Raw genomic sequence first — 25,641 nt, forward strand, 5'->3', positions numbered from 1 at the left:
GAGATCAGGCGTGCTCAAGGGGGTGTGGCCGTAAGCGAGAGCAAGGCTCGCTGGCACCCTTCTTATAGAGAGGACAGCTCCGTCACCTCTTTTACGACGCTGCTTTTTTTCCCTTGCGTTTTTCTCTTCTTCCCACGTTCTCTCTCTTCACTGCCTTCGTCCCCGCTCTATTTCACTTCAGCCTTTCACTCTTGCTTCCTTCCAATGAGGACGGAGCTGCGGGAGAAAGGGCGCTATAGAGGATCGCTGTGGAGAGCTGCTGCTGTGCTTTGACATCTGAGCTCTGTGGAAAACGATCTCAATACAATTCTGAAAAACGCGACTCCCCGAACGCCAGCCGAACAAGTCTCCACAGCCGAAGCGCTGTGTCTCTTTTCAGCTGGCGATAAACCTTTCCTCGATCCTTTGCGGACTTGTAAAACTGTTCATGATCAGAATAAAAAACGCTCACGCTAATACACAAGCACCCGTGTCTCGCCAAAGCTGACAAATAAACAGACGGACAAGCCGCACTGCACGTGTGAACAGGGGAATGAGCGAGCGAGCGGGGATAGGGCGCCTCCTGCGCTTAAAAGCTTACAGCACCTGGTATTCCCAGGCGGTCTCCCATCCAAGTACTAACCAGGCCCATCCCTGTTTAGCTTCCGAGATCAGACAAGATCAGGCGTGCTCAAGGGGGTGTGGCCGTAAGCGAGAGCAAGGCTCGCTGGCACCCTTCTTATAGAGAGGACAGCTCCGTCACCTCTTTTACGACGCTGCTTTTTTTCCCTTGCGTTTTTCTCTTCTTCCCACGTTCTCTCTCTTCACTGCCTTCGTCCCCGCTCTATTTCACTTCAGCCTTTCACTCTTGCTTCCTTCCAATGAGGACGGAGCTGCGGGAGAAAGGGCGCTATAGAGGATCGCTGTGGAGAGCTGCTGCTGTGCTTTGACATCTGAGCTCTGTGGAAAACGATCTCAATACAATTCTGAAAAACGCGACTCCCCGAACGCCAGCCGAACAAGTCTCCACAGCCGAAGCGCTGTGTCTCTTTTCAGCTGGCGATAAACCTTTCCTCGATCCTTTGCGGACTTGTAAAACTGTTCATGATCAGAATAAAAAACGCTCACGCTAATACACAAGCACCCGTGTCTCGCCAAAGCTGACAAATAAACAGACGGACAAGCCGCACTGCACGTGTGAACAGGGGAATGAGCGAGCGAGCGGGGATAGGGCGCCTCCTGCGCTTAAAAGCTTACAGCACCTGGTATTCCCAGGCGGTCTCCCATCCAAGTACTAACCAGGCCCATCCCTGTTTAGCTTCCAAGATCAGACGAGATCAGGCGTGCTCAAGGGGGTGTGGCCGTAAGCGAGAGCAAGGCTCGCTGGCACCCTTCTTATAGAGAGGACAGCTCCGTCACCTCTTTTACGACGCTGCTTTTTTTCCCTTGCGTTTTTCTCTTCTTCCCACGTTCTCTCTCTTCACTGCCTTCGTCCCCGCTCTATTTCACTTCAGCCTTTCACTCTTGCTTCCTTCCAATGAGGACGGAGCTGCGGGAGAAAGGGCGCTATAGAGGATCGCTGTGGAGAGCTGCTGCTGTGCTTTGACATCTGAGCTCTGTGGAAAACGATCTCAATACAATTCTGAAAAACGCGACTCCCCGAACGCCAGCCGAACAAGTCTCCACAGCCGAAGCGCTGTGTCTCTTTTCAGCTGGCGATAAACCTTTCCTCGATCCTTTGCGGACTTGTAAAACTGTTCATGATCAGAATAAAAAACGCTCACGCTAATACACAAGCACCCGTGTCTCGCCAAAGCTGACAAATAAACAGACGGACAAGCCGCACTGCACGTGTGAACAGGGGAATGAGCGAGCGAGCGGGGATAGGGCGCCTCCTGCGCTTAAAAGCTTACAGCACCTGGTATTCCCAGGCGGTCTCCCATCCAAGTACTAACCAGGCCCATCCCTGTTTAGCTTCCGAGATCAGACAAGATCAGGCGTGCTCAAGGGGGTGTGGCCGTAAGCGAGAGCAAGGCTCGCTGGCACCCTTCTTATAGAGAGGACAGCTCCGTCACCTCTTTTACGACGCTGCTTTTTTCTTGCTTCCTTCCAATGAGGACGGAGCTGCGGGAGAAAGGGCGCTATAGAGGATCGCTGTGGAGAGCTGCTGCTGTGCTTTGACATCTGAGCTCTGTGGAAAACGATCTCAATACAATTCTGAAAAACGCGACTCCCCGAACGCCAGCCGAACAAGTCTCCACAGCCGAAGCGCTGTGTCTCTTTTCAGCTGGCGATAAACCTTTCCTCGATCCTTTGCGGACTTGTAAAACTGTTCATGATCAGAATAAAAAACGCTCACGCTAATACACAAGCACCCGTGTCTCGCCAAAGCTGACAAATAAACAGACGGACAAGCCGCACTGCACGTGTGAACAGGGGAATGAGCGAGCGAGCGGGGATAGGGCGCCTCCTGCGCTTAAAAGCTTACAGCACCTGGTATTCCCAGGCGGTCTCCCATCCAAGTACTAACCAGGCCCATCCCTGTTTAGCTTCCGAGATCAGACGAGATCAGGCGTGCTCAAGGGGGTGTGGCCGTAAGCGAGAGCAAGGCTCGCTGGCACCCTTCTTATAGAGAGGACAGCTCCGTCACCTCTTTTACGACGCTGCTTTTTTCTTGCTTCCTTCCAATGAGGACGGAGCTGCGGGAGAAAGGGCGCTATAGAGGATCGCTGTGGAGAGCTGCTGCTGTGCTTTGACATCTGAGCTCTGTGGAAAACGATCTCAATACAATTCTGAAAAACGCGACTCCCCGAACGCCAGCCGAACAAGTCTCCACAGCCGAAGCGCTGTGTCTCTTTTCAGCTGGCGATAAACCTTTCCTCGATCCTTTGCGGACTTGTAAAACTGTTCATGATCAGAATAAAAAACGCTCACGCTAATACACAAGCACCCGTGTCTCGCCAAAGCTGACAAATAAACAGACGGACAAGCCGCACTGCACGTGTGAACAGGGGAATGAGCAAGCGAGCGGGGATAGGGCGCCTCCTGCGCTTAAAAGCTTACAGCACCTGGTATTCCCAGGCGGTCTCCCATCCAAGGACTAACCAGGCCCATCCCTGTTTAGCTTCCGAGATCAGACGAGATCAGGCGTGCTCAAGGGGGTGTGGCCGTAAGCGAGAGCAAGGCTCGCTGGCACCCTTCTTATAGAGAGGACAGCTCCGTCACCTCTTTTACGACGCTGCTTTTTTTCCCTTGCGTTTTTCTCTTCTTCCCACGTTCTCTCTCTTCACTGCCTTCGTCCCCGCTCTATTTCACTTCAGCCTTTCACTCTTGCTTCCTTCCAATGAGGACGGAGCTGCGGGAGAAAGGGCGCTATAGAGGATCGCTGTGGAGAGCTGCTGCTGTGCTTTGACATCTGAGCTCTGTGGAAAACGATCTCAATACAATTCTGAAAAACGCGACTCCCCGAACGCCAGCCGAACAAGTCTCCACAGCCGAAGCGCTGTGTCTCTTTTCAGCTGGCGATAAACCTTTCCTCGATCCTTTGCGGACTTGTAAAACTGTTCATGATCAGAATAAAAAACGCTCACGCTAATACACAAGCACCCGTGTCTCGCCAAAGCTGACAAATAAACAGACGGACAAGCCGCACTGCACGTGTGAACAGGGGAATGAGCGAGCGAGCGGGGATAGGGCGCCTCCTGCGCTTAAAAGCTTACAGCACCTGGTATTCCCAGGCGGTCTCCCATCCAAGTACTAACCAGGCCCATCCCTGTTTAGCTTCCAAGATCAGACAAGATCAGGCGTGCTCAAGGGGGTGTGGCCGTAAGCGAGAGCAAGGCTCGCTGGCACCCTTCTTATAGAGAGGACAGCTCCGTCACCTCTTTTACGACGCTGCTTTTTTCTTGCTTCCTTCCAATGAGGACGGAGCTGCGGGAGAAAGGGCGCTATAGAGGATCGCTGTGGAGAGCTGCTGCTGTGCTTTGACATCTGAGCTCTGTGGAAAACGATCTCAATACAATTCTGAAAAACGCGACTCCCCGAACGCCAGCCGAACAAGTCTCCACAGCCGAAGCGCTGTGTCTCTTTTCAGCTGGCGATAAACCTTTCCTCGATCCTTTGCGGACTTGTAAAACTGTTCATGATCAGAATAAAAAACGCTCACGCTAATACACAAGCACCCGTGTCTCGCCAAAGCTGACAAATAAACAGACGGACAAGCCGCACTGCACGTGTGAACAGGGGAATGAGCGAGCGAGCGGGGATAGGGCGCCTCCTGCGCTTAAAAGCTTACAGCACCTGGTATTCCCAGGCGGTCTCCCATCCAAGTACTAACCAGGCCCATCCCTGTTTAGCTTCCGAGATCAGACGAGATCAGGCGTGCTCAAGGGGGTGTGGCCGTAAGCGAGAGCAAGGCTCGCTGGCACCCTTCTTATAGAGAGGACAGCTCCGTCACCTCTTTTACGACGCTGCTTTTTTTCCCTTGCGTTTTTCTCTTCTTCCCACGTTCTCTCTCTTCACTGCCTTCGTCCCCGCTCTATTTCACTTCAGCCTTTCACTCTTGCTTCCTTCCAATGAGGACGGAGCTGCGGGAGAAAGGGCGCTATAGAGGATCGCTGTGGAGAGCTGCTGCTGTGCTTTGACATCTGAGCTCTGTGGAAAACGATCTCAATACAATTCTGAAAAACGCGACTCCCCGAACGCCAGCCGAACAAGTCTCCACAGCCGAAGCGCTGTGTCTCTTTTCAGCTGGCGATAAACCTTTCCTCGATCCTTTGCGGACTTGTAAAACTGTTCATGATCAGAATAAAAAACGCTCACGCTAATACACAAGCACCCGTGTCTCGCCAAAGCTGACAAATAAACAGACGGACAAGCCGCACTGCACGTGTGAACAGGGGAATGAGCGAGCGAGCGGGGATAGGGCGCCTCCTGCGCTTAAAAGCTTACAGCACCTGGTATTCCCAGGCGGTCTCCCATCCAAGTACTAACCAGGCCCATCCCTGTTTAGCTTCCGAGATCAGACGAGATCAGGCATGCTCAAGGGGGTGTGGCCGTAAGCGAGAGCAAGGCTCGCTGGCACCCTTCTTATAGAGAGGACAGCTCCGTCACCTCTTTTACGACGCTGCTTTTTTCTTGCTTCCTTCCAATGAGGACGGAGCTGCGGGAGAAAGGGCGCTATAGAGGATCGCTGTGGAGAGCTGCTGCTGTGCTTTGACATCTGAGCTCTGTGGAAAACGATCTCAATACAATTCTGAAAAACGCGACTCCCCGAACGCCAGCCGAACAAGTCTCCACAGCCGAAGCGCTGTGTCTCTTTTCAGCTGGCGATAAACCTTTCCTCGATCCTTTGCGGACTTGTAAAACTGTTCATGATCAGAATAAAAAACGCTCACGCTAATACACAAGCACCCGTGTCTCGCCAAAGCTGACAAATAAACAGACGGACAAGCCGCACTGCACGTGTGAACAGGGGAATGAGCGAGCGAGCGGGGATAGGGCGCCTCCTGCGCTTAAAAGCTTACAGCACCTGGTATTCCCAGGCGGTCTCCCATCCAAGTACTAACCAGGCCCATCCCTGTTTAGCTTCCGAGATCAGACGAGATCAGGCGTGCTCAAGGGGGTGTGGCCGTAAGCGAGAGCAAGGCTCGCTGGCACCCTTCTTATAGAGAGGACAGCTCCGTCACCTCTTTTACGACGCTGCTTTTTTCTTGCTTCCTTCCAATGAGGACGGAGCTGCGGGAGAAAGGGCGCTATAGAGGATCGCTGTGGAGAGCTGCTGCTGTGCTTTGACATCTGAGCTCTGTGGAAAACGATCTCAATACAATTCTGAAAAACGCGACTCCCCGAACGCCAGCCGAACAAGTCTCCACAGCCGAAGCGCTGTGTCTCTTTTCAGCTGGCGATAAACCTTTCCTCGATCCTTTGCGGACTTGTAAAACTGTTCATGATCAGAATAAAAAACGCTCACGCTAATACACAAGCACCCGTGTCTCGCCAAAGCTGACAAATAAACAGACGGACAAGCCGCACTGCACGTGTGAACAGGGGAATGAGCGAGCGAGCGGGGATAGGGCGCCTCCTGCGCTTAAAAGCTTACAGCACCTGGTATTCCCAGGCGGTCTCCCATCCAAGTACTAACCAGGCCCATCCCTGTTTAGCTTCCGAGATCAGACGAGATCAGGCGTGCTCAAGGGGGTGTGGCCGTAAGCGAGAGCAAGGCTCGCTGGCACCCTTCTTATAGAGAGGACAGCTCCGTCACCTCTTTTACGACGCTGCTTTTTTCTTGCTTCCTTCCAATGAGGACGGAGCTGCGGGAGAAAGGGCGCTATAGAGGATCGCTGTGGAGAGCTGCTGCTGTGCTTTGACATCTGAGCTCTGTGGAAAACGATCTCAATACAATTCTGAAAAACGCGACTCCCCGAACGCCAGCCGAACAAGTCTCCACAGCCGAAGCGCTGTGTCTCTTTTCAGCTGGCGATAAACCTTTCCTCGATCCTTTGCGGACTTGTAAAACTGTTCATGATCAGAATAAAAAACGCTCACGCTAATACACAAGCACCCGTGTCTCGCCAAAGCTGACAAATAAACAGACGGACAAGCCGCACTGCACGTGTGAACAGGGGAATGAGCGAGCGAGCGGGGATAGGGCGCCTCCTGCGCTTAAAAGCTTACAGCACCTGGTATTCCCAGGCGGTCTCCCATCCAAGTACTAACCAGGCCCATCCCTGTTTAGCTTCCGAGATCAGACGAGATCAGGGGTGCTCAAGGGGGTGTGGCCGTAAGCGAGAGCAAGGCTCGCTGGCACCCTTCTTATAGAGAGGACAGCTCCGTCACCTCTTTTACGACGCTGCTTTTTTTCCCTTGCGTTTTTCTCTTCTTCCCACGTTCTCTCTCTTCACTGCCTTCGTCCCCGCTCTATTTCACTTCAGCCTTTCACTCTTGCTTCCTTCCAATGAGGACGGAGCTGCGGGAGAAAGGGCGCTATAGAGGATCGCTGTGGAGAGCTGCTGCTGTGCTTTGACATCTGAGCTCTGTGGAAAACGATCTCAATACAATTCTGAAAAACGCGACTCCCCGAACGCCAGCCGAACAAGTCTCCACAGCCGAAGCGCTGTGTCTCTTTTCAGCTGGCGATAAACCTTTCCTCGATCCTTTGCGGACTTGTAAAACTGTTCATGATCAGAATAAAAAACGCTCACGCTAATACACAAGCACCCGTGTCTCGCCAAAGCTGACAAATAAACAGACGGACAAGCCGCACTGCACGTGTGAACAGGGGAATGAGCGAGCGAGCGGGGATAGGGCGCCTCCTGCGCTTAAAAGCTTACAGCACCTGGTATTCCCAGGCGGTCTCCCATCCAAGTACTAACCAGGCCCATCCCTGTTTAGCTTCCGAGATCAGACGAGATCAGGCGTGCTCAAGGGGGTGTGGCCGTAAGCGAGAGCAAGGCTCGCTGGCACCCTTCTTATAGAGAGGACAGCTCCGTCACCTCTTTTACGACGCTGCTTTTTTCTTGCTTCCTTCCAATGAGGACGGAGCTGCGGGAGAAAGGGCGCTATAGAGGATCGCTGTGGAGAGCTGCTGCTGTGCTTTGACATCTGAGCTCTGTGGAAAACGATCTCAATACAATTCTGAAAAACGCGACTCCCCGAACGCCAGCCGAACAAGTCTCCACAGCCGAAGCGCTGTGTCTCTTTTCAGCTGGCGATAAACCTTTCCTCGATCCTTTGCGGACTTGTAAAACTGTTCATGATCAGAATAAAAAACGCTCACGCTAATACACAAGCACCCGTGTCTCGCCAAAGCTGACAAATAAACAGACGGACAAGCCGCACTGCACGTGTGAACAGGGGAATGAGCGAGCGAGCGGGGATAGGGCGCCTCCTGCGCTTAAAAGCTTACAGCACCTGGTATTCCCAGGCGGTCTCCCATCCAAGTACTAACCAGGCCCATCCCTGTTTAGCTTCCGAGAGCAGACGAGATCAGGCGTGCTCAAGGGGGTGTGGCCGTAAGCGAGAGCAAGGTTCGCTGGCACCCTTCTTATAGAGAGGACAGCTCCGTCACCTCTTTTACGACGCTGCTTTTTTCTTGCTTCCTTCCAATGAGGACGGAGCTGCGGGAGAAAGGGCGCTATAGAGGATCGCTGTGGAGAGCTGCTGCTGTGCTTTGACATCTGAGCTCTGTGGAAAACGATCTCAATACAATTCTGAAAAACGCGACTCCCCGAACGCCAGCCGAACAAGTCTCCACAGCCGAAGCGCTGTGTCTCTTTTCAGCTGGCGATAAACCTTTCCTCGATCCTTTGCGGACTTGTAAAACTGTTCATGATCAGAATAAAAAACGCTCACGCTAATACACAAGCACCCGTGTCTCGCCAAAGCTGACAAATAAACAGACGGACAAGCCGCACTGCACGTGTGAACAGGGGAATGAGCGAGCGAGCGGGGATAGGGCGCCTCCTGCGCTTAAAAGCTTACAGCACCTGGTATTCCCAGGCGGTCTCCCATCCAAGTACTAACCAGGCCCATCCCTGTTTAGCTTCCGAGATCAGACGAGATCAGGCGTGCTCAAGGGGGTGTGGCCGTAAGCGAGAGCAAGGCTCGCTGGCACCCTTCTTATAGAGAGGACAGCTCCGTCACCTCTTTTACGACGCTGCTTTTTTTCCCTTGCGTTTTTCTCTTCTTCCCACGTTCTCTCTCTTCACTGCCTTCGTCCCCGCTCTATTTCACTTCAGCCTTTCACTCTTGCTTCCTTCCAATGAGGACGGAGCTGCGGGAGAAAGGGCGCTATAGAGGATCGCTGTGGAGAGCTGCTGCTGTGCTTTGACATCTGAGCTCTGTGGAAAACGATCTCAATACAATTCTGAAAAACGCGACTCCCCGAACGCCAGCCGAACAAGTCTCCACAGCCGAAGCGCTGTGTCTCTTTTCAGCTGGCGATAAACCTTTCCTCGATCCTTTGCGGACTTGTAAAACTGTTCATGATCAGAATAAAAAACGCTCACGCTAATACACAAGCACCCGTGTCTCGCCAAAGCTGACAAATAAACAGACGGACAAGCCGCACTGCACGTGTGAACAGGGGAATGAGCGAGCGAGCGGGGATAGGGCGCCTCCTGCGCTTAAAAGCTTACAGCACCTGGTATTCCCAGGCGGTCTCCCATCCAAGTACTAACCAGGCCCATCCCTGTTTAGCTTCCGAGATCAGACGAGATCAGGCGTGCTCAAGGGGGTGTGGCCGTAAGCGAGAGCAAGGCTCGCTGGCACCCTTCTTATAGAGAGGACAGCTCCGTCACCTCTTTTACGACGCTGCTTTTTTCTTGCTTCCTTCCAATGAGGACGGAGCTGCGGGAGAAAGGGCGCTATAGAGGATCGCTGTGGAGAGCTGCTGCTGTGCTTTGACATCTGAGCTCTGTGGAAAACGATCTCAATACAATTCTGAAAAACGCGACTCCCCGAACGCCAGCCGAACAAGTCTCCACAGCCGAAGCGCTGTCTCTTTTCAGCTGGCGATAAACCTTTCCTCGATCCTTTGCGGACTTGTAAAACTGTTCATGATCAGAATAAAAAACGCTCACGCTAATACACAAGCACCCGTGTCTCGCCAAAGCTGACAAATAAACAGACGGACAAGCCGCACTGCACGTGTGAACAGGGGAATGAGCGAGCGAGCGGGGATAGGGCGCCTCCTGCGCTTAAAAGCTTACAGCACCTGGTATTCCCAGGGGGTCTCCCATCCAAGTACTAACCAGGCCCATCCCTGTTTAGCTTCCGAGATCAGACGAGATCAGGCGTGCTCAAGGGGGTGTGGCCGTAAGCGAGAGCAAGGCTCGCTGGCACCCTTCTTATAGAGAGGACAGCTCCGTCACCTCTTTTACGACGCTGCTTTTTTCTTGCTTCCTTCCAATGAGGACGGAGCTGCGGGAGAAAGGGCGCTATAGAGGATCGCTGTGGAGAGCTGCTGCTGTGCTTTGACATCTGAGCTCTGTGGAAAACGATCTCAATACAATTCTGAAAAACGCGACTCCCCGAACGCCAGCCGAACAAGTCTCCACAGCCGAAGCGCTGTGTCTCTTTTCAGCTGGCGATAAACCTTTCCTCGATCCTTTGCGGACTTGTAAAACTGTTCATGATCAGAATAAAAAACGCTCACGCTAATACACAAGCACCCGTGTCTCGCCAAAGCTGACAAATAAACAGACGGACAAGCCGCACTGCACGTGTGAACAGGGGAATGAGCGAGCGAGCGGGGATAGGGCGCCTCCTGCGCTTAAAAGCTTACAGCACCTGGTATTCCCAGGCGGTCTCCCATCCAAGTACTAACCAGGCCCATCCCTGTTTAGCTTCCGAGATCAGACGAGATCAGGCGTGCTCAAGGGGGTGTGGCCGTAAGCGAGAGCAAGGCTCGCTGGCACCCTTCTTATAGAGAGGACAGCTCCGTCACCTCTTTTACGACGCTGCTTTTTTTCCCTTGCGTTTTTCTCTTCTTCCCACGTTCTCTCTCTTCACTGCCTTCGTCCCCGCTCTATTTCACTTCAGCCTTTCACTCTTGCTTCCTTCCAATGAGGACGGAGCTGCGGGAGAAAGGGCGCTATAGAGGATCGCTGTGGAGAGCTGCTGCTGTGCTTTGACATCTGAGCTCTGTGGAAAACGATCTCAATACAATTCTGAAAAACGCGACTCCCCGAACGCCAGCCGAACAAGTCTCCACAGCCGAAGCGCTGTGTCTCTTTTCAGCTGGCGATAAACCTTTCCTCGATCCTTTGCGGACTTGTAAAACTGTTCATGATCAGAATAAAAAACGCTCACGCTAATACACAAGCACCCGTGTCTCGCCAAAGCTGACAAATAAACAGACGGACAAGCCGCACTGCACGTGTGAACAGGGGAATGAGCGAGCGAGCGGGGATAGGGCGCCTCCTGCGCTTAAAAGCTTACAGCACCTGGTATTCCCAGGCGGTCTCCCATCCAAGTACTAACCAGGCCCATCCCTGTTTAGCTTCCGAGATCAGACGAGATCAGGCGTGCTCAAGGGGGTGTGGCCGTAAGCGAGAGCAAGGTTCGCTGGCACCCTTCTTATAGAGAGGACAGCTCCGTCACCTCTTTTACGACGCTGCTTTTTTCTTGCTTCCTTCCAATGAGGACGGAGCTGCGGGAGAAAGGGCGCTATAGAGGATCGCTGTGGAGAGCTGCTGCTGTGCTTTGACATCTGAGCTCTGTGGAAAACGATCTCAATACAATTCTGAAAAACGCGACTCCCCGAACGCCAGCCGAACAAGTCTCCACAGCCGAAGCGCTGTGTCTCTTTTCAGCTGGCGATAAACCTTTCCTCGATCCTTTGCGGACTTGTAAAACTGTTCATGATCAGAATAAAAAACGCTCACGCTAATACACAAGCACCCGTGTCTCGCCAAAGCTGACAAATAAACAGACGGACAAGCCGCACTGCACGTGTGAACAGGGGAATGAGCGAGCGAGCGGGGATAGGGCGCCTCCTGCGCTTAAAAGCTTACAGCACCTGGTATTCCCAGGCGGTCTCCCATCCAAGTACTAACCAGGCCCATCCCTGTTTAGCTTCCGAGATCAGACGAGATCAGGCGTGCTCAAGGGGGTGTGGCCGTAAGCAAGAGCAAGGCTCGCTGGCACCCTTCTTATAGAGAGGACAGCTCCGTCACCTCTTTTACGACGCTGCTTTTTTCCAATGAGGACGGAGCTGCGGGAGAAAGGGCGCTATAGAGGATCGCTGTGGAGAGCTGCTGCTGTGCTTTGACATCTGAGCTCTGTGGAAAACGATCTCAATACAATTCTGAAAAACGCGACTCCCCGAACGCCAGCCGAACAAGTCTCCACAGCCGAAGCGCTGTGTCTCTTTTCAGCTGGCGATAAACCTTTCCTCGATCCTTTGCGGACTTGTAAAACTGTTCATGATCAGAATAAAAAACGCTCACGCTAATACACAAGCACCCGTGTCTCGCCAAAGCTGACAAATAAACAGACGGACAAGCCGCACTGCACGTGTGAACAGGGGAATGAGCGAGCGAGCGGGGATAGGGCGCCTCCTGCGCTTAAAAGCTTACAGCACCTGGTATTCCCAGGCGGTCTCCCATCCAAGTACTAACCAGGCCCATCCCTGTTTAGCTTCCAAGATCAGACGAGATCAGGCGTGCTCAAGGGGGTGTGGCCGTAAGCGAGAGCAAGGCTCGCTGGCACCCTTCTTATAGAGAGGACAGCTCCGTCACCTCTTTTACGACGCTGCTTTTTTCTTGCTTCCTTCCAATGAGGACGGAGCTGCGGGAGAAAGGGCGCTATAGAGGATCGCTGTGGAGAGCTGCTGCTGTGCTTTGACATCTGAGCTCTGTGGAAAACGATCTCAATACAATTCTGAAAAACGCGACTCCCCGAACGCCAGCCGAACAAGTCTCCACAGCCGAAGCGCTGTGTCTCTTTTCAGCTGGCGATAAACCTTTCCTCGATCCTTTGCGGACTTGTAAAACTGTTCATGATCAGAATAAAAAACGCTCACGCTAATACACAAGCACCCGTGTCTCGCCAAAGCTGACAAATAAACAGACGGACAAGCCGCACTGCACGTGTGAACAGGGGAATGAGCGAGCGAGCGGGGATAGGGCGCCTCCTGCGCTTAAAAGCTTACAGCACCTGGTATTCCCAGGCGGTCTCCCATCCAAGTACTAACCAGGCCCATCCCTGTTTAGCTTCCGAGATCAGACGAGATCAGGCGTGCTCAAGGGGGTGTGGCCGTAAGCGAGAGCAAGGCTCGCTGGCACCCTTCTTATAGAGAGGACAGCTCCGTCACCTCTTTTACGACGCTGCTTTTTTCTTGCTTCCTTCCAATGAGGACGGAGCTGCGGGAGAAAGGGCGCTATAGAGGATCGCTGTGGAGAGCTGCTGCTGTGCTTTGACATCTGAGCTCTGTGGAAAACGATCTCAATACAATTCTGAAAAACGCGACTCCCCGAACGCCAGCCGAACAAGTCTCCACAGCCGAAGCGCTGTGTCTCTTTTCAGCTGGCGATAAACCTTTCCTCGATCCTTTGCGGACTTGTAAAACTGTTCATGATCAGAATAAAAAACGCTCACGCTAATACACAAGCACCCGTGTCTCGCCAAAGCTGACAAATAAACAGACGGACAAGCCGCACTGCACGTGTGAACAGGGGAATGAGCGAGCGAGCGGGGATAGGGCGCCTCCTGCGCTTAAAAGCTTACAGCACCTGGTATTCCCAGGCGGTCTCCCATCCAAGTACTAACCAGGCCCATCCCTGTTTAGCTTCCGAGATCAGACGAGATCAGGCGTGCTCAAGGGGGTGTGGCCGTAAGCGAGAGCAAGGCTCGCTGGCACCCTTCTTATAGAGAGGACAGCTCCGTCACCTCTTTTACGACGCTGCTTTTTTCTTGCTTCCTTCCAATGAGGACGGAGCTGCGGGAGAAAGGGCGCTATAGAGGATCGCTGTGGAGAGCTGCTGCTGTGCTTTGACATCTGAGCTCTGTGGAAAACGATCTCAATACAATTCTGAAAAACGCGACTCCCCGAACGCCAGCCGAACAAGTCTCCACAGCCGAAGCGCTGTGTCTCTTTTCAGCTGGCGATAAACCTTTCCTCGATCCTTTGCGGACTTGTAAAACTGTTCATGATCAGAATAAAAAACGCTCACGCTAATACACAAGCACCCGTGTCTCGCCAAAGCTGACAAATAAACAGACGGACAAGCCGCACTGCACGTGTGAACAGGGGAATGAGCGAGCGAGCGGGGATAGGGCGCCTCCTGCGCTTAAAAGCTTACAGCACCTGGTATTCCCAGGCGGTCTCCCATCCAAGTACTAACCAGGCCCATCCCTGTTTAGCTTCCGAGATCAGACGAGATCAGGCGTGCTCAAGGGGGTGTGGCCGTAAGCGAGAGCAAGGCTCGCTGGCACCCTTCTTATAGAGAGGACAGCTCCGTCACCTCTTTTACGACGCTGCTTTTTTTCCCTTGCGTTTTTCTCTTCTTCCCACGTTCTCTCTCTTCACTGCCTTCGTCCCCGCTCTATTTCACTTCAGCCTTTCACTCTTGCTTCCTTCCAATGAGGACGGAGCTGCGGGAGAAAGGGCGCTATAGAGGATCGCTGTGGAGAGCTGCTGCTGTGCTTTGACATCTGAGCTCTGTGGAAAACGATCTCAATACAATTCTGAAAAACGCGACTCCCCGAACGCCAGCCGAACAAGTCTCCACAGCCGAAGCGCTGTGTCTCTTTTCAGCTGGCGATAAACCTTTCCTCGATCCTTTGCGGACTTGTAAAACTGTTCATGATCAGAATAAAAAACGCTCACGCTAATACACAAGCACCCGTGTCTCGCCAAAGCTGACAAATAAACAGACGGACAAGCCGCACTGCACGTGTGAACAGGGGAATGAGCGAGCGAGCGGGGATAGGGCGCCTCCTGCGCTTAAAAGCTTACAGCACCTGGTATTCCCAGGCGGTCTCCCATCCAAGTACTAACCAGGCCCATCCCTGTTTAGCTTCCGAGATCAGACGAGATCAGGCGTGCTCAAGGGGGTGTGGCCGTAAGCGAGAGCAAGGCTCGCTGGCACCCTTCTTATAGAGAGGACAGCTCCGTCACCTCTTTTACGACGCTGCTTTTTTCTTGCTTCCTTCCAATGAGGACGGAGCTGCGGGAGAAAGGGCGCTATAGAGGATCGCTGTGGAGAGCTGCTGCTGTGCTTTGACATCTGAGCTCTGTGGAAAACGATCTCAATACAATTCTGAAAAACGCGACTCCCCGAACGCCAGCCGAACAAGTCTCCACAGCCGAAGCGCTGTGTCTCTTTTCAGCTGGCGATAAACCTTTCCTCGATCCTTTGCGGACTTGTAAAACTGTTCATGATCAGAATAAAAAACGCTCACGCTAATACACAAGCACCCGTGTCTCGCCAAAGCTGACAAATAAACAGACGGACAAGCCGCACTGCACGTGTGAACAGGGGAATGAGCGAGCGAGCGGGGATAGGGCGCCTCCTGCGCTTAAAAGCTTACAGCACCTGGTATTCCCAGGCGGTCTCCCATCCAAGTACTAACCAGGCCCATCCCTGTTTAGCTTCCGAGATCAGACGAGATCAGGCGTGCTCAAGGGGGTGTGGCCGTAAGCAAGAGCAAGGCTCGCTGGCACCCTTCTTATAGAGAGGACAGCTCCGTCACCTCTTTTACGACGCTGCTTTTTTCTTGCTTCCTTCCAATGAGGACGGAGCTGCGGGAGAAAGGGCGCTATAGAGGATCGCTGTGGAGAGCTGCTGCTGTGCTTTGACATCTGAGCTCTGTGGAAAACGATCTCAATACAATTCTGAAAAACGCGACTCCCCGAACGCCAGCCGAACAAGTCTCCACAGCCGAAGCGCTGTGTCTCTTTTCAGCTGGCGATAAACCTTTCCTCGATCCTTTGCGGACTTGTAAAACTGTTCATGATCAGAATAAAAAACGCTCACGCTAATACACAAGCACCCGTGTCTCGCCAAAGCTGACAAATAAACAGACGGACAAGCCGCACTGCACGTGTGAACAGGGGAATGAGCGAGCGAGCGGGGATAGGGCGCCTCCTGCGCTTAAAAGCTTACAGCACCTGGTATTCCCAGGCGGTCTCCCATCCAAGTACTAACCAGGCCCATCCCTGTTTAGCTTCCGAGATCAGACGAGATCAGGCGTGCTCAAGGGGGTGTGGCCGTAAGCGAGAGCAAGGCTCGCTGGCACCCTTCTTATAGAGAGGACAGCTCCGTCACCTCTTTTACGACGCTGCTTTTTTTCCCTTGCGTTTTTCTCTTCTTCCCACGTTCTCTCTCTTCACTGCCTTCGTCCCCGCTCTATTTCACTTCAGCCTTTCACTCTTGCTTCCTTCCAATGAGGACGGAGCTGCGGGAGAAAGGGCGCTATAGAGGATCGCTGTGGAGAGCTGCTGCTGTGCTTTGACATCTGAGCTCTGTGGAAAACGATCTCAATACAATTCTGAAAAACGCGACTCCCCGAACGCCAGCCGAACAAGTCTCCACAGCCGAAGCGCTGTGTCTCTTTTCAGCTGGCGATAAACCTTTCCTCGATCCTTTGCGGACTTGTAAAACTGTTCATGATCAGAATAAAAAACGCTCACGCTAATACACAAGCACCCGTGTCTCGCCAAAGCTGACAAATAAACAGACGGACAAGCCGCACTGCACGTGTGAACAGGGGAATGAGCGAGCGAGCGGGGATAGGGCGCCTCCTGCGCTTAAAAGCTTACAGCACCTGGTATTCCCAGGCGGTCTCCCATCCAAGTACTAACCAGGCCCATCCCTGTTTAGCTTCCGAGATCAGACGAGATCAGGCGTGCTCAAGGGGGTGTGGCCGTAAGCGAGAGCAAGGCTCGCTGGCACCCTTCTTATAGAGAGGACAGCTCCGTCACCTCTTTTACGACGCTGCTTTTTTTCCCTTGCGTTTTTCTCTTCTTCCCACGTTCTCTCTCTTCACTGCCTTCGTCCCCGCTCTATTTCACTTCAGCCTTTCACTCTTGCTTCCTTCCAATGAGGACGGAGCTGCGGGAGAAAGGGCGCTATAGAGGATCGCTGTGGAGAGCTGCTGCTGTGCTTTGACATCTGAGCTCTGTGGAAAACGATCTCAATACAATTCTGAAAAACGCGACTCCCCGAACGCCAGCCGAAAAAGTCTCCACAGCCGAAGCGCTGTGTCTCTTTTCAGCTGGCGATAAACCTTTCCTCGATCCTTTGCGGACTTGTAAAACTGTTCATGATCAGAATAAAAAACGCTCACGCTAATACACAAGCACCCGTGTCTCGCCAAAGCTGACAAATAAACAGACGGACAAGCCGCACTGCACGTGTGAACAGGGGAATGAGCGAGCGAGCGGGGATAGGGCGCCTCCTGCGCTTAAAAGCTTACAGCACCTGGTATTCCCAGGCGGTCTCCCATCCAAGTACTAACCAGGCCCATCCCTGTTTAGCTTCCGAGATCAGACGAGATCAGGCGTGCTCAAGGGGGTGTGGCCGTAAGCGAGAGCAAGGCTCGCTGGCACCCTTCTTATAGAGAGGACAGCTCCGTCACCTCTTTTACGACGCTGCTTTTTTTCCCTTGCGTTTTTCTCTTCTTCCCACGTTCTCTCTCTTCACTGCCTTCGTCCCCGCTCTATTTCACTTCAGCCTTTCACTCTTGCTTCCTTCCAATGAGGACGGAGCTGCGGGAGAAAGGGCGCTATAGAGGATCGCTGTGGAGAGCTGCTGCTGTGCTTTGACATCTGAGCTCTGTGGAAAACGATCTCAATACAATTCTGAAAAACGCGACTCCCCGAACGCCAGCCGAACAAGTCTCCACAGCCGAAGCGCTGTGTCTCTTTTCAGCTGGCGATAAACCTTTCCTCGATCCTTTGCGGACTTGTAAAACTGTTCATGATCAGAATAAAAAACGCTCACGCTAATACACAAGCACCCGTGTCTCGCCAAAGCTGACAAATAAACAGACGGACAAGCCGCACTGCACGTGTGAACAGGGGAATGAGCGAGCGAGCGGGGATAGGGCGCCTCCTGCGCTTAAAAGCTTACAGCACCTGGTATTCCCAGGCGGTCTCCCATCCAAGTACTAACCAGGCCCATCCCTGTTTAGCTTCCGAGATCAGACGAGATCAGGCGTGCTCAAGGGGGTGTGGCCGTAAGCGAGAGCAAGGCTCGCTGGCACCCTTCTTATAGAGAGGACAGCTCCGTCACCTCTTTTACGACGCTGCTTTTTTCTTGCTTCCTTCCAATGAGGACGGAGCTGCGGGAGAAAGGGCGCTATAGAGGATCGCTGTGGAGAGCTGCTGCTGTGCTTTGACATCTGAGCTCTGTGGAAAACGATCTCAATACAATTCTGAAAAACGCGACTCCCCGAACGCCAGCCGAACAAGTCTCCACAGCCGAAGCGCTGTGTCTCTTTTCAGCTGGCGATAAACCTTTCCTCGATCCTTTGCGGACTTGTAAAACTGTTCATGATCAGAATAAAAAACGCTCACGCTAATACACAACCACCCGTGTCTCGCCAAAGCTGACAAATAAACAGACGGACAAGCCGCACTGCACGTGTGAACAGGGGAATGAGCGAGCGAGCGGGGATAGGGCGCCTCCTGCGCTTAAAAGCTTACAGCACCTGGTATTCCCAGGCGGTCTCCCATCCAAGTACTAACCAGGCCCATCCCTGTTTAGCTTCCGAGAGCAGACGAGATCAGGCGTGCTCAAGGGGGTGTGGCGGTAAGCGAGAGCAAGGCTCGCTGGCACCCTTCTTATAGAGAGGACAGCTCCGTCACCTCTTTTACGACGCTGCTTTTTTTCCCTTGCGTTTTTCTCTTCTTCCCACGTTCTCTCTCTTCACTGCCTTCGTCCCCGCTCTATTTCACTTCAGCCTTTCACTCTTGCTTCCTTCCAATGAGGACGGAGCTGCGGGAGAAAGGGCGCTATAGAGGATCGCTGTGGAGAGCTGCTGCTGTGCTTTGACATCTGAGCTCTGTGGAAAACGATCTCAATACAATTCTGAAAAACGCGACTCCCCGAACGCCAGCCGAACAAGTCTCCACAGCCGAAGCGCTGTGTCTCTTTTCAGCTGGCGATAAACCTTTCCTCGATCCTTTGCGGACTTGTAAAACTGTTCATGATCAGAATAAAAAACGCTCACGCTAATACACAAGCACCCGTGTCTCGCCAAAGCTGACAAATAAACAGACGGACAAGCCGCACTGCACGTGTGAACAGGGGAATGAGCGAGCGAGCGGGGATAGGGCGCCTCCTGCGCTTAAAAGCTTACAGCACCTGGTATTCCCAGGCGGTCTCCCATCCAAGTACTAACCAGGCCCATCCCTGTTTAGCTTCCGAGATCAGACGAGATCAGGCGTGCTCAAGGGGGTGTGGCCGTAAGCGAGAGCAAGGCTCGCTGGCACCCTTCTTATAGAGAGGACAGCTCCGTCACCTCTTTTACGACGCTGCTTTTTTTCCCTTGCGTTTTTCTCTTCTTCCCACGTTCTCTCTCTTCACTGCCTTCGTCCCCGCTCTATTTCACTTCAGCCTTTCACTCTTGCTTCCTTCCAATGAGGACGGAGCTGCGGGAGAAAGGGCGCTATAGAGGATCGCTGTGGAGAGCTGCTGCTGTGCTTTGACATCTGAGCTCTGTGGAAAACGATCTCAATACAATTCTGAAAAACGCGACTCCCCGAACGCCAGCCGAACAAGTCTCCACAGCCGAAGCGCTGTGTCTCTTTTCAGCTGGCGATAAACCTTTCCTCGATCCTTTGCGGACTTGTAAAACTGTTCATGATCAGAATAAAAAACGCTCACGCTAATACACAAGCACCCGTGTCTCGCCAAAGCTGACAAATAAACAGACGGACAAGCCGCACTGCACGTGTGAACAGGGGAATGAGCGAGCGAGCGGGGATAGGGCGCCTCCTGCGCTTAAAAGCTTACAGCACCTGGTATTCCCAGGCGGTCTCCCATCCAAGTACTAACCAGGCCCATCCCTGTTTAGCTTCCGAGATCAGACGAGATCAGGCGTGCTCAAGGGGGTGTGGCCGTAAGCGAGAGCAAGGCTCGCTGGCACCCTTCTTATAGAGAGGACAGCTCCGTCACCTCTTTTACGACGCTGCTTTTTTTCCCTTGCGTTTTTCTCTTCTTCCCACGTTCTCTCTCTTCACTGCCTTCGTCCCCGCTCTATTTCACTTCAGCCTTTCACTCTTGCTTCCTTCCAATGAGGACGGAGCTGCGGGAGAAAGGGCGCTATAGAGGATCGCTGTGGAGAGCTGCTGCTGTGCTTTGACATCTGAGCTCTGTGGAAAACGATCTCAATACAATTCTGAAAAACGCGACTCCCCGAACGCCAGCCGAACAAGTCTCCACAGCCGAAGCGCTGTGTCTCTTTTCAGCTGGCGATAAACCTTTCCTCGATCCTTTGCGGACTTGTAAAACTGTTCATGATCAGAATAAAAAACGCTCACGCTAATACACAAGCACCCGTGTCTCGCCAAAGCTGACAAATAAACAGACGGACAAGCCGCACTGCACGTGTGAACAGGGGAATGAGCGAGCGAGCGGGGATAGGGCGCCTCCTGCGCTTAAAAGCTTACAGCACCTGGTATTCCCAGGCGGTCTCCCATCCAAGTACTAACCAGGCCCATCCCTGTTTAGCTTCCGAGATCAGACGAGATCAGGCGTGCTCAAGGGGGTGTGGCCGTAAGCGAGAGCAAGGCTCGCTGGCACCCTTCTTATAGAGAGGACAGCTCCGTCACCTCTTTTACGACGCTGCTTTTTTTCCCTTGCGTTTTTCTCTTCTTCCCACGTTCTCTCTCTTCACTGCCTTCGTCCCCGCTCTATTTCACTTCAGCCTTTCACTCTTGCTTCCTTCCAATGAGGACGGAGCTGCGGGAGAAAGGGCGCTATAGAGGATCGCTGTGGAGAGCTGCTGCTGTGCTTTGACATCTGAGCTCTGTGGAAAACGATCTCAATACAATTCTGAAAAACGCGACTCCCCGAACGCCAGCCGAACAAGTCTCCACAGCCGAAGCGCTGTGTCTCTTTTCAGCTGGCGATAAACCTTTCCTCGATCCTTTGCGGACTTGTAAAACTGTTCATGATCAGAATAAAAAACGCTCACGCTAATACACAAGCACCCGTGTCTCGCCAAAGCTGACAAATAAACAGACGGACAAGCCGCACTGCACGTGTGAACAGGGGAATGAGCGAGCGAGCGGGGATAGGGCGCCTCCTGCGCTTAAAAGCTTACAGCACCTGGTATTCCCAGGCGGTCTCCCATCCAAGTACTAACCAGGCCCATCCCTGTTTAGCTTCCGAGATCAGACGAGATCAGGCGTGCTCAAGGGGGTGTGGCCGTAAGCGAGAGCAAGGCTCGCTGGCACCCTTCTTATAGAGAGGACAGCTCCGTCACCTCTTTTACGACGCTGCTTTTTTTCCCTTGCGTTTTTCTCTTCTTCCCACGTTCTCTCTCTTCACTGCCTTCGTCCCCGCTCTGTTTCACTTCAGCCTTTCACTCTTGCTTCCTTCCAATGAGGACGGAGCTGCGGGAGAAAGGGCGCTATAGAGGATCGCTGTGGAGAGCTGCTGCTGTGCTTTGACATCTGAGCTCTGTGGAAAACGATCTCAATACAATTCTGAAAAACGCGACTCCCCGAACGCCAGCCGAACAAGTCTCCACAGCCGAAGCGCTGTGTCTCTTTTCAGCTGGCGATAAACCTTTCCTCGATCCTTTGCGGACTTGTAAAACTGTTCATGATCAGAATAAAAAACGCTCACGCTAATACACAAGCACCCGTGTCTCGCCAAAGCTGACAAATAAACAGACGGACAAGCCGCACTGCACGTGTGAACAGGGGAATGAGCGAGCGAGCGGGGATAGGGCGCCTCCTGCGCTTAAAAGCTTGCAGCACCTGGTATTCCCAGGCGGTCTCCCATCCAAGTACTAACCAGGCCCATCCCTGTTTAGCTTCCGAGATCAGACGAGATCAGGCGTGCTCAAGGGGGTGTGGCCGTAAGCGAGAGCAAGGCTCGCTGGCACCCTTCTTATAGAGAGGACAGCTCCGTCACCTCTTTTACGACGCTGCTTTTTTCTTGCTTCCTTCCAATGAGGACGGAGCTGCGGGAGAAAGGGCGCTATAGAGGATCGCTGTGGAGAGCTGCTGCTGTGCTTTGACATCTGAGCTCTGTGGAAAACGATCTCAATACAATTCTGAAAAACGCGACTCCCCGAACGCCAGCCGAACAAGTCTCCACAGCCGAAGCGCTGTGTCTCTTTTCAGCTGGCGATAAACCTTTCCTCGATCCTTTGCGGACTTGTAAAACTGTTCATGATCAGAATAAAAAACGCTCACGCTAATACACAAGCACCCGTGTCTCGCCAAAGCTGACAAATAAACAGACGGACAAGCCGCACTGCACGTGTGAACAGGGGAATGAGCGAGCGAGCGGGGATAGGGCGCCTCCTGCGCTTAAAAGCTTACAGCACCTGGTATTCCCAGGCGGTCTCCCATCCAAGTACTAACCAGGCCCATCCCTGTTTAGCTTCCGAGATCAGACGAGATCAGGCGTGCTCAAGGGGGTGTGGCCGTAAGCGAGAGCAAGGCTCGCTGGCACCCTTCTTATAGAGAGGACAGCTCCGTCACCTCTTTTACGACGCTGCTTTTTTCTTGCTTCCTTCCAATGAGGACGGAGCTGCGGGAGAAAGGGCGCTATAGAGGATCGCTGTGGAGAGCTGCTGCTGTGCTTTGACATCTGAGCTCTGTGGAAAACGATCTCAATACAATTCTGAAAAACGCGACTCCCCGAACGCCAGCCGAACAAGTCTCCACAGCCGAAGCGCTGTGTCTCTTTTCAGCTGGCGATAAACCTTTCCTCGATCCTTTGCGGACTTGTAAAACTGTTCATGATCAGAATAAAAAACGCTCACGCTAATACACAAGCACCCGTGTCTCGCCAAAGCTGACAAATAAACAGACGGACAAGCCGCACTGCACGTGTGAACAGGGGAATGAGCGAGCGAGCGGGGATAGGGCGCCTCCTGCGCTTAAAAGCTTACAGCACCTGGTATTCCCAGGCGGTCTCCCATCCAAGTACTAACCAGGCCCATCCCTGTTTAGCTTCCGAGATCAGACGAGATCAGGCGTGCTCAAGGGGGTGTGGCCGTAAGCGAGAGCAAGGCTCGCTGGCACCCTTCTTATAGAGAGGACAGCTCCGTCACCTCTTTTACGACGCTGCTTTTTTTCCCTTGCGTTTTTCTCTTCTTCCCACGTTCTCTCTCTTCACTGCCTTCGTCCCCGCTCTATTTCACTTCAGCCTTTCACTCTTGCTTCCTTCCAATGAGGACGGAGCTGCGGGAGAAAGGGCGCTATAGAGGATCGCTGTGGAGAGCTGCTGCTGTGCTTTGACATCTGAGCTCTGTGGAAAACGATCTCAATACAATTCTGAAAAACGCGACTCCCCGAACGCCAGCCGAACAAGTCTCCACAGCCGAAGCGCTGTGTCTCTTTTCAGCTGGCGATAAACCTTTCCTCGATCCTTTGCGGACTTGTAAAACTGTTCATGATCAGAATAAAAAACGCTCACGCTAATACACAAGCACCCGTGTCTCGCCAAAGCTGACAAATAAACAGACGGACAAGCCGCACTGCACGTGTGAACAGGGGAATGAGCGAGCGAGCGGGGATAGGGCGCCTCCTGCGCTTAAAAGCTTACAGCACCTGGTATTCCCAGGCGGTCTCCCATCCAAGTACTAACCAGGCCCATCCCTGTTTAGCTTCCGAGATCAGACGAGATCAGGCGTGCTCAAAGGGGTGTGGCCGTAAGCGAGAGCAAGGCTCGCTGGCACCCTTCTTATAGAGAGGACAGCTCCGTCACCTCTTTTACGACGCTGCTTTTTTTCCCTTGCGTTTTTCTCTTCTTCCCACGTTCTCTCTCTTCACTGCCTTCGTCCCCGCTCTATTTCACTTCAGCCTTTCACTCTTGCTTCCTTCCAATGAGGACGGAGCTGCGGGAGAAAGGGCGCTATAGAGGATCGCTGTGGAGAGCTGCTGCTGTGCTTTGACATCTGAGCTCTGTGGAAAACGATCTCAATACAATTCTGAAAAACGCGACTCCCCGAACGCCAGCCGAACAAGTCTCCACAGCCGAAGCGCTGTGTCTCTTTTCAGCTGGCGATAAACCTTTCCTCGATCCTTTGCGGACTTGTAAAACTGTTCATGATCAGAATAAAAAACGCTCACGCTAATACACAAGCACCCGTGTCTCGCCAAAGCTGACAAATAAACAGACGGACAAGCCGCACTGCACGTGTGAACAGGGGAATGAGCGAGCGAGCGGGGATAGGGCGCCTCCTGCGCTTAAAAGCTTACAGCACCTGGTATTCCCAGGCGGTCTCCCATCCAAGTACTAACCAGGCCCATCCCTGTTTAGCTTCCGAGATCAGACGAGATCAGGCGTGCTCAAGGGGGTGTGGCCGTAAGCGAGAGCAAGGCTCGCTGGCACCCTTCTTATAGAGAGGACAGCTCCGTCACCTCTTTTACGACGCTGCTTTTTTTCCCTTGCGTTTTTCTCTTCTTCCCACGTTCTCTCTCTTCACTGCCTTCGTCCCCGCTCTATTTCACTTCAGCCTTTCACTCTTGCTTCCTTCCAATGAGGACGGAGCTGCGGGAGAAAGGGCGCTATAGAGGATCGCTGTGGAGAGCTGCTGCTGTGCTTTGACATCTGAGCTCTGTGGAAAACGATCTCAATACAATTCTGAAAAACGCGACTCCCCGAACGCCAGCCGAACAAGTCTCCACAGCCGAAGCGCTGTGTCTCTTTTCAGCTGGCGATAAACCTTTCCTCGATCCTTTGCGGACTTGTAAAACTGTTCATGATCAGAATAAAAAACGCTCACGCTAATACACAAGCACCCGTGTCTCGCCAAAGCTGACAAATAAACAGACGGACAAGCCGCACTGCACGTGTGAACAGGGGAATGAGCGAGCGAGCGGGGATAGGGCGCCTCCTGCGCTTAAAAGCTTACAGCACCTGGTATTCCCAGGCGGTCTCCCATCCAAGTACTAACCAGGCCCATCCCTGTTTAGCTTCCGAGATCAGACGAGATCAGGCGTGCTCAAGGGGGTGTGGCCGTAAGCGAGAGCAAGGCTCGCTGGCACCCTTCTTATAGAGAGGACAGCTCCGTCACCTCTTTTACGACGCTGCTTTTTTCTTGCTTCCTTCCAATGAGGACGGAGCTGCGGGAGAAAGGGCGCTATAGAGGATCGCTGTGGAGAGCTGCTGCTGTGCTTTGACATCTGAGCTCTGTGGAAAACGATCTCAATACAATTCTGAAAAACGCGACTCCCCGAACGCCAGCCGAACAAGTCTCCACAGCCGAAGCGCTGTGTCTCTTTTCAGCTGGCGATAAACCTTTCCTCGATCCTTTGCGGACTTGTAAAACTGTTCATGATCAGAATAAAAAACGCTCACGCTAATACACAAGCACCCGTGTCTCGCCAAAGCTGACAAATAAACAGACGGACAAGCCGCACTGCACGTGTGAACAGGGGAATGAGCGAGCGAGCGGGGATAGGGCGCCTCCTGCGCTTAAAAGCTTACAGCACCTGGTATTCCCAGGCGGTCTCCCATCCAAGTACTAACCAGGCCCATCCCTGTTTAGCTTCCGAGATCAGACGAGATCAGGCGTGCTCAAGGGGGTGTGGCCGTAAGCGAGAGCAAGGCTCGCTGGCACCCTTCTTATAGAGAGGACAGCTCCGTCACCTCTTTTACGACGCTGCTTTTTTTCCCTTGCGTTTTTCTCTTCTTCCCACGTTCTCTCTCTTCACTGCCTTCGTCCCCGCTCTATTTCACTTCAGCCTTTCACTCTTGCTTCCTTCCAATGAGGACGGAGCTGCGGGAGAAAGGGCGCTATAGAGGATCGCTGTGGAGAGCTGCTGCTGTGCTTTGACATCTGAGCTCTGTGGAAAACGATCTCAATACAATTCTGAAAAACGCGACTCCCCGAACGCCAGCCGAACAAGTCTCCACAGCCGAAGCGCTGTGTCTCTTTTCAGCTGGCGATAAACCTTTCCTCGATCCTTTGCGGACTTGTAAAACTGTTCATGATCAGAATAAAAAACGCTCACGCTAATAC

General features: G+C 52.9%; 1 protein-coding gene, 33 non-coding genes and 9 pseudogenes across 34 annotated transcripts in view; all 43 read right to left on the minus strand.

The window, feature by feature from the left end:
* LOC148826119 (5S ribosomal RNA) overlaps positions 1-36 on the minus strand; it is a 119-nt gene extending 83 nt beyond the window's left edge. Inside the window, exon 1 of the ribosomal RNA XR_016093412.1 lies at positions 1-36. This exon is cut by the window's left edge and continues 83 nt beyond it. This is a non-coding gene — a ribosomal RNA (5S ribosomal RNA).
* The window catches only part of LOC148826073 (uncharacterized), a 588,722-nt gene that overhangs the window by 252,848 nt on the left and 310,233 nt on the right, over positions 1-25,641 (minus strand). The gene's annotated exons all lie outside the window — the stretch shown is intronic.
* Positions 574-692, minus strand: LOC148826120 (5S ribosomal RNA; annotated as a pseudogene).
* LOC148826121 (5S ribosomal RNA) lies at positions 1,230-1,348 on the minus strand (annotated as a pseudogene).
* Positions 1,886-2,004, minus strand: LOC148826122 (5S ribosomal RNA; annotated as a pseudogene).
* Positions 2,461-2,579, minus strand: LOC148826123 (5S ribosomal RNA). The gene has a single exon (XR_016093414.1). It is a non-coding gene; the product is annotated as a 5S ribosomal RNA (ribosomal RNA).
* Positions 3,036-3,154, minus strand: LOC148826124 (5S ribosomal RNA; annotated as a pseudogene).
* Positions 3,692-3,810, minus strand: LOC148826125 (5S ribosomal RNA; annotated as a pseudogene).
* LOC148826126 (5S ribosomal RNA) lies at positions 4,267-4,385 on the minus strand. The gene has a single exon (XR_016093415.1). It is a non-coding gene; the product is annotated as a 5S ribosomal RNA (ribosomal RNA).
* LOC148826127 (5S ribosomal RNA) lies at positions 4,923-5,041 on the minus strand. Its single transcript, XR_016092962.1, has one exon. It is a non-coding gene; the product is annotated as a 5S ribosomal RNA (ribosomal RNA).
* On the minus strand, positions 5,498-5,616 carry LOC148826128 (5S ribosomal RNA). The gene has a single exon (XR_016093416.1). It is a non-coding gene; the product is annotated as a 5S ribosomal RNA (ribosomal RNA).
* On the minus strand, positions 6,073-6,191 carry LOC148826129 (5S ribosomal RNA). Its single transcript, XR_016093417.1, has one exon. It is a non-coding gene; the product is annotated as a 5S ribosomal RNA (ribosomal RNA).
* Positions 6,648-6,766, minus strand: LOC148826130 (5S ribosomal RNA). The gene has a single exon (XR_016092868.1). It is a non-coding gene; the product is annotated as a 5S ribosomal RNA (ribosomal RNA).
* Positions 7,304-7,422, minus strand: LOC148826131 (5S ribosomal RNA). The gene has a single exon (XR_016093418.1). It is a non-coding gene; the product is annotated as a 5S ribosomal RNA (ribosomal RNA).
* LOC148826132 (5S ribosomal RNA) lies at positions 7,879-7,997 on the minus strand (annotated as a pseudogene).
* LOC148826133 (5S ribosomal RNA) lies at positions 8,454-8,572 on the minus strand. Its single transcript, XR_016093419.1, has one exon. It is a non-coding gene; the product is annotated as a 5S ribosomal RNA (ribosomal RNA).
* Positions 9,110-9,228, minus strand: LOC148826134 (5S ribosomal RNA). The gene has a single exon (XR_016093420.1). It is a non-coding gene; the product is annotated as a 5S ribosomal RNA (ribosomal RNA).
* LOC148826135 (5S ribosomal RNA) lies at positions 9,683-9,801 on the minus strand. The gene has a single exon (XR_016093341.1). It is a non-coding gene; the product is annotated as a 5S ribosomal RNA (ribosomal RNA).
* On the minus strand, positions 10,258-10,376 carry LOC148826136 (5S ribosomal RNA). The gene has a single exon (XR_016093422.1). It is a non-coding gene; the product is annotated as a 5S ribosomal RNA (ribosomal RNA).
* Positions 10,914-11,032, minus strand: LOC148826137 (5S ribosomal RNA). The gene has a single exon (XR_016093423.1). It is a non-coding gene; the product is annotated as a 5S ribosomal RNA (ribosomal RNA).
* On the minus strand, positions 11,489-11,607 carry LOC148826138 (5S ribosomal RNA). The gene has a single exon (XR_016093424.1). It is a non-coding gene; the product is annotated as a 5S ribosomal RNA (ribosomal RNA).
* Positions 12,053-12,171, minus strand: LOC148826139 (5S ribosomal RNA; annotated as a pseudogene).
* LOC148826140 (5S ribosomal RNA) lies at positions 12,628-12,746 on the minus strand. The gene has a single exon (XR_016093426.1). It is a non-coding gene; the product is annotated as a 5S ribosomal RNA (ribosomal RNA).
* LOC148826141 (5S ribosomal RNA) lies at positions 13,203-13,321 on the minus strand. The gene has a single exon (XR_016093427.1). It is a non-coding gene; the product is annotated as a 5S ribosomal RNA (ribosomal RNA).
* LOC148826142 (5S ribosomal RNA) lies at positions 13,778-13,896 on the minus strand. The gene has a single exon (XR_016093428.1). It is a non-coding gene; the product is annotated as a 5S ribosomal RNA (ribosomal RNA).
* Positions 14,434-14,552, minus strand: LOC148826143 (5S ribosomal RNA). Its single transcript, XR_016093429.1, has one exon. It is a non-coding gene; the product is annotated as a 5S ribosomal RNA (ribosomal RNA).
* LOC148826144 (5S ribosomal RNA) lies at positions 15,009-15,127 on the minus strand. The gene has a single exon (XR_016093430.1). It is a non-coding gene; the product is annotated as a 5S ribosomal RNA (ribosomal RNA).
* Positions 15,584-15,702, minus strand: LOC148826145 (5S ribosomal RNA). Its single transcript, XR_016093431.1, has one exon. It is a non-coding gene; the product is annotated as a 5S ribosomal RNA (ribosomal RNA).
* On the minus strand, positions 16,240-16,358 carry LOC148826146 (5S ribosomal RNA). Its single transcript, XR_016093433.1, has one exon. It is a non-coding gene; the product is annotated as a 5S ribosomal RNA (ribosomal RNA).
* LOC148826147 (5S ribosomal RNA) lies at positions 16,896-17,014 on the minus strand. Its single transcript, XR_016093434.1, has one exon. It is a non-coding gene; the product is annotated as a 5S ribosomal RNA (ribosomal RNA).
* Positions 17,552-17,670, minus strand: LOC148826148 (5S ribosomal RNA). The gene has a single exon (XR_016093435.1). It is a non-coding gene; the product is annotated as a 5S ribosomal RNA (ribosomal RNA).
* Positions 18,127-18,245, minus strand: LOC148826149 (5S ribosomal RNA; annotated as a pseudogene).
* Positions 18,783-18,901, minus strand: LOC148826150 (5S ribosomal RNA). Its single transcript, XR_016093436.1, has one exon. It is a non-coding gene; the product is annotated as a 5S ribosomal RNA (ribosomal RNA).
* On the minus strand, positions 19,439-19,557 carry LOC148826151 (5S ribosomal RNA). Its single transcript, XR_016093438.1, has one exon. It is a non-coding gene; the product is annotated as a 5S ribosomal RNA (ribosomal RNA).
* On the minus strand, positions 20,095-20,213 carry LOC148826152 (5S ribosomal RNA). The gene has a single exon (XR_016093439.1). It is a non-coding gene; the product is annotated as a 5S ribosomal RNA (ribosomal RNA).
* LOC148826153 (5S ribosomal RNA) lies at positions 20,751-20,869 on the minus strand. Its single transcript, XR_016093440.1, has one exon. It is a non-coding gene; the product is annotated as a 5S ribosomal RNA (ribosomal RNA).
* LOC148826154 (5S ribosomal RNA) lies at positions 21,407-21,525 on the minus strand (annotated as a pseudogene).
* LOC148826155 (5S ribosomal RNA) lies at positions 21,982-22,100 on the minus strand. Its single transcript, XR_016093441.1, has one exon. It is a non-coding gene; the product is annotated as a 5S ribosomal RNA (ribosomal RNA).
* Positions 22,557-22,675, minus strand: LOC148826156 (5S ribosomal RNA). Its single transcript, XR_016093442.1, has one exon. It is a non-coding gene; the product is annotated as a 5S ribosomal RNA (ribosomal RNA).
* On the minus strand, positions 23,213-23,331 carry LOC148826157 (5S ribosomal RNA). Its single transcript, XR_016092906.1, has one exon. It is a non-coding gene; the product is annotated as a 5S ribosomal RNA (ribosomal RNA).
* LOC148826158 (5S ribosomal RNA) lies at positions 23,869-23,987 on the minus strand. The gene has a single exon (XR_016093444.1). It is a non-coding gene; the product is annotated as a 5S ribosomal RNA (ribosomal RNA).
* On the minus strand, positions 24,525-24,643 carry LOC148826159 (5S ribosomal RNA). Its single transcript, XR_016093445.1, has one exon. It is a non-coding gene; the product is annotated as a 5S ribosomal RNA (ribosomal RNA).
* On the minus strand, positions 25,100-25,218 carry LOC148826160 (5S ribosomal RNA). The gene has a single exon (XR_016093446.1). It is a non-coding gene; the product is annotated as a 5S ribosomal RNA (ribosomal RNA).

The sequence above is a fragment of the Atractosteus spatula genome, chromosome 10, assembly GCF_055471065.1.
Source record: "Atractosteus spatula isolate fAtrSpa1 chromosome 10, fAtrSpa1.hap1, whole genome shotgun sequence".
NCBI lineage: Eukaryota > Metazoa > Chordata > Actinopteri > Semionotiformes > Lepisosteidae > Atractosteus > Atractosteus spatula.